Here is a 5543-nt window from a genome sequence, read left to right as displayed (position 1 = left end):
GTTCCTGAAATATGCGACTTCCTGGAATTTGTTCCGTAAAGAATGAGCTAGAGAGTGAGCGATGGAGTGAGGCAAACCAACCGTTTAAACGAGTACCTGGAAGACACCTGGAATAGCTGCTAGAGAGTGAGCGATGGAGTGACAAAAGTTGGACAGTCGAAATGAAGATCGCAAACATTTCCAAATACAGTCAGGAGTTACCTTTAGGGTTTTGGACGTGTGCTGGTCTTCCCAAAAGTCCGTTTTAGCATCAAGCGGAAGAAAGCGCTCCGTTTTATTATTCTTTGGCAGCTTATGCTCGTTGCGGGGCCCCTCCTTCCTCTGAGAGGGGTGATTACGCTTGGGGACGTCCGCGCGGGTATCCGAAATTATTATAACGCGAAGCCGTTCCTATATCACCCCTCAGGCCCCTCTCTCCCTCCCCCTCCCTCAGAAGCCTCTCCCATTCCTCCATCTTTCCCTCTCTGTTCTTTATTCCCCTCGTACCGGGCCCCAACCCGCTCCCCCCAAAACCCCCTCGTTATCGTTTTGGTTTCATGCGAGTCATTGCTATTCTTCGTGAAACCTTTTTGTGTCCTTATGCAGTACCTCCCCTACCCTCCTTTTCCCTCCCCTCCCCTCCCCTCCCCTCCCATCCCCTTCCCCTAGCCGAGTTTTTCCTGGAGTCTCTCTGCCTAGATACAAGAATTTTGTTGGGTCTTTGATTGTCGGTTATCGAGATCTGGTTTCGTTCCGTGATAACACTTCGCTCCCTTGTACACGTTTTTTTGGGGCCATTGTTCAACACAGTGCAGTCTCCATTTCGCCCCGTACTCTACTGTACGTTTTGTTCTACTTTGATTTCGGGCGTCGAGGTTTGTTACGTTGCACATTTGTTACTCTGCGCATTTTGTTATCACGCAGTCATTCTGCTAGTTTCCTTGACCACACATCACCAATAAGCAATTAGTTTTAGCTGTTGGCTTCTGATCTCTTGAAGTCAGAAGTAGGAAACGAGTTTTGTTCTTTTGTTTTCTACTAAAAAGAAAGTGTAAAAGGAAATTAAGGAAATCTTTTGCTAGTTGCTGTTTATCGGATAGAATAACAAGTCATAACAATGTGCAGCATATTTATCAGTTTGTTAATTTATTTCTTCTTTTCAGTAAGTGAGATCTCTTCTTCTTTCCGTATTCCCCTCTCTTATTTCCTGATGAACACCTTAACATTCTCTGGAAGCTTGAATTTTAAGTCAGTGGCCCCTGTGGTCGGCTTGTTCTGTATGAACAGTGTTCATCTTCTGAATAATATAATAATAATGATAGTAATTTAATTGGCACCCTATGGAACAAATGGAAAGGGCTGGAATTTAACAGAAGAAAGCTCCATTTATGAAACAAGGGAAGTAGAGAGAGAACTGGTGTGATGAAAATTATAATCTGATAATTACGACCGAATACAACTAACAAATAAGTAAACAAAACTTCTGTATCTAATAACCGCAGCATTAAGCAAAAGTGAATGTGCCAAACACAGTCCCTAAAGAGACTTTATAACGCCATGACTCGGAGGCTACTGCCCAACCCAAGATTCGAGGAGATGAGATTGTACTACCCCACCTGTCAAAAGGCGACTCAAAACGACACTCGAGATGCCCCGGGCTACAAATAACAGCATATACTGTATGTACTCCATTGAACTGAGCAATTTATAATTAAAAGGAGGGGATGTCGAGGCTTGAAGTATATTATAGTCTTCATGAATTTGCGGACGAATCTACACGAATTCACCACATGCGCGAAAGATTATCATGACTTGACCGCGTGTCAAGATGTTTTCTCAAGAGCTACCTTCTACACTTTTTTTATTTGTCTATTTCATTGTTTACCCAACTAAATATTCTTCTCAGTGAGTGCCAGCCAAGTGCTCTTGGCTCCGGATTTGCTCTGTTCAAAGATGGCAATCACATAGAAAGGCAACTCGAAACACAAGATGCCCCGCTGACTGCAACATAGCCGGTGAAGGGAATTAGCATTACGAGCGATGTCTCCATTCCTCGTGGGACGCAGACTAATTTCTCAATTACACTTACGTGTTTATAAAGTAGTTTAATTAGACCAATGCGTCATTTCTAGACTTGCCCGTGGCTACTCCGAAGAAAATTAGATCAAAATAAACCTGAGGAAGTTGGACATCTGGGTGGAAAGAGACTAAAGGGCAAACCTTTGTTATCATACAAGAAATTAAAGAGATATTAAATACACGAACACATTAACTCATATATATATATATATATATATATATATATATATATATATATATATATATATATATATATACATATATATATATGGTTAAATGGAGAAGCATATTGTATTAGACTCTATCTAAAATGATATCTCCAAAACATTATCTAACACGGAAATTATACGGGTCGCAGAAAGGGGAGTAACATGGTTACCTGACTGTAATTGTCTAGAGGGAATAAGGAAAATTTATCCCTGAAAATTTTCGAAGTTTCCGATCTTTATTTAATCATGATGGAATGAAGATATTTTTATGAGGAAATTTCCCCCGAAGAAGACGAAGTTTCCCATCGGTAAAACTAAGATTTCTTTCGATCTGCGCAAGATATTCGCTACCGGTCAGTTTTACCCGAATTTCTTTTCGGTTTCTTCAAAACAAGAGACACTTTTTTTTTTATTCATCCATCATCCATAAATCTCCACTCATTTTCAGCTTCCCTTCTCATCATTCTTATCAAAATAGGTTTTGTTCTCCAGATTCCTGTGGTGTCCACAGGGGCCTGACTGATACTTTTACGTACTATTCTCCCAGGGGTGGCGCGAGGGACATGTCCAAGCCATCTTCTTCCTTTCAGCATTATCTCATCTGCGTAAGGAACTTCGGTCATTACAACTGAGGTTTCATTTCTCATTCTGTCTTCCCATGTGACTCCTAATCTTCTTCTTCTTCGTTTAACGTGCTTTATTCTTCTCAATGCTTTAGTCTCAAGTCGACAGAATCTTCTACACAAAGTTCCACGGACTTACATGGCATGAGTCATGTCTGCATAGCAAAACAAATCGTACTAGACTAATGCTACCTAATTTCAGTCTGTTTGATTTCCAAATCTTACTAAACCCGCGCATTGTCTGATTTGCCTGCTTTAGTCTTTCACCAAATTCAGGCCTCAGAACATTTGCATTGGATATCGTTATTCTTAATTATTTGAATAATTCCACCTCATTCATTCTTGCCACATCTAGGGTTGTTTCATCCCTATGGGCATACTGTGTAGGCTACTCATGACTTCTGGTTTTCTGCTGAATACGTTTTTCCGACCTAGTAGTGTTCTGCTGATTAAAACAGTACTGTCGGTGTGTTCTAAGTGTGTTAACCCCTATCATCACTCCAGCCATAACCTTCTCTTCCGTCTCCAACCATTTTTGATTAATGGCCCTGTGACCTATTTGGTTTCTGTGACTGCCAACTGGAGTCGTCTGAGAGTACCTATTGATGTTCTTGTGTTGAAATTGATTTTTTATCTTCTTTCTTAGGAAAAAGAAACTAAGTGGAATAAAATCCCCCCAAAAATGAGCAAGTTCATGAACTCGTATACAACAGAATAAATTAGGCGGCCTGCTAAAATTTCAGAAGTTAAAAAGTTATTGGAAACGCCGAGGATAGGTCGGAAGTTCTGCAATTTGGAACTGTAGAATAGGAGGGACTGGACAAAGGGCCAGTTGTCCAGCGCACACACACACACACAGAGAGAGAGAGAGAGAGAGAGAGAGAATCTAGTGATCAATGTATCTGTTCGTTCGTCCGTCCACAAATGTTATTGTGTTTCAAAGTGGCATAGTTTTTAACTATACGAAATGGAGACTTCCCGTTTGCCAAGCAAATAGGTCAAGGTCATACTTACAGGTCAAAGGGCAAATCGTAGGGACCTCTGTGCTGCAAAAAAAAAATTTTTTTTTTTCTTAATGTAACCTCTGTGCGAATTTAATGCAATATTTAAATGTTTATATTTTTATTTATATACCGCAAAGTTTGAGATCGTTATCTATGAAATGTTATTCTGTAAAATCTCAGAGTATTGCAAATCTGACAAAGGCTGGGAATTGGGGAATGGACTAGGCCTTTATGCGCTTCTTTTCCGCAAAAAAGGAACAATTCAAATTACAGATGATTTTTTTCGAAAATTAGCTTAACGGAACAATAATAACAGTGAGAGGCAATTGCAAAAGCTTTCATATAAACAACTCGAGGAGAGGTTATAATCCTGTATTTGACTTTTTCCGGGAGCCAGCTCATTCAAGACAGCATTTCAGGATTATTAATCCTGAAATGTTGTCTGTAAATATATATGGTAAACTGTAAATAGTGAATAAGCTTCTTCACCATTCGCTGTTCATAGATTTTAGTTTTCTGTAAAAGAAAACTATTGTGCCGGCGTTGTCTGTCCGTCCGCCCTCAGATCTTAAAATCTACTGAGGCTAGACGGCTGCGAATTGGTATGTTGAACGTCCAACCACCCTCCCATCATCAAACACACCAAATTGCAGCCCTCTAGTCTCAGTAGTTTTAATTTCATTCAAGGTTAAAGTTAGCCATAATCGTGCTTCTGGCAGCGTTATAGGTACCAACAACATACGTCACCACCGGCGCATTTTTTACTTGTTTTTATCTTTTCTTATATTTCTTTTGAGCTTCCGCACCCGAAAGAAAAATAGAACAGTGCCACAACTTTTCAGAGGGCAAATGTGTCTGCCCATCTGTTGCCTTTTGTAATATAATGAACTATCTCATGATTCTATCCTTTACTACTTCATCAAAGTCAGCCTAGCGATTACATGTGTATCGTGTACGTAGCATTCCACAGAGGCATTAGCGATGTCCCAAGTGGGACCAAAGAAGTTTTTCTTTTTTCTGTACCGGACCTTCAAGTCTCTACCCGTCGGTATGGAACTGAGGGATTCTCACTGTAAATCATCGACGGGAATTGTCATTTAGCACCAGATTCTGTGACCAGCAATGACGCGCAGTCATCAACACGGCGGGCGTTAGAGAACGACTTCTTTTTCCAGTTCCTTCTACTGAAGACGATAAGTTACCATTGAACCGTGATGCAAGTTTTCTTGAACTCCTGAAACACGCAGATTGTGAATCCGCCTGCCACACGGCAGGATCTCCATATGATCGGTATTATAGCGCCTAGTGTTCTAGAACATGAGGCAGCTCCCGATGGGTAATAAGGGGAGGAGGAAAAAGCCGTGTTAACAAAACGTTACTGGAAAAAGAGGCGATGTCAGAGATGTTACGTCCATGGCGCGTGAAGAATGGCGTCCTCCGTCATAGTTCTTAAAAGACAAAAGGAAATTTAATAGCGATTCCTTCATGGTGCTCACACGACAGTTCACGATAATGACGTCACTAACCATGGCAACAGCAGCAAAACGTAAACAGTGCGAGAATCTCTTGTTGGCGTAAAAAGTGTCAAGTAAGACAACAAATGAAATTACGGGTTTCGTCTTACAAGCGATTCTTTTATAGATCTCCAT

Source organism: Macrobrachium rosenbergii, chromosome 40 (assembly GCF_040412425.1).
Source record: "Macrobrachium rosenbergii isolate ZJJX-2024 chromosome 40, ASM4041242v1, whole genome shotgun sequence".
NCBI lineage: Eukaryota > Metazoa > Arthropoda > Malacostraca > Decapoda > Palaemonidae > Macrobrachium > Macrobrachium rosenbergii.
This window is presented reverse-complemented; position numbering follows the sequence as displayed.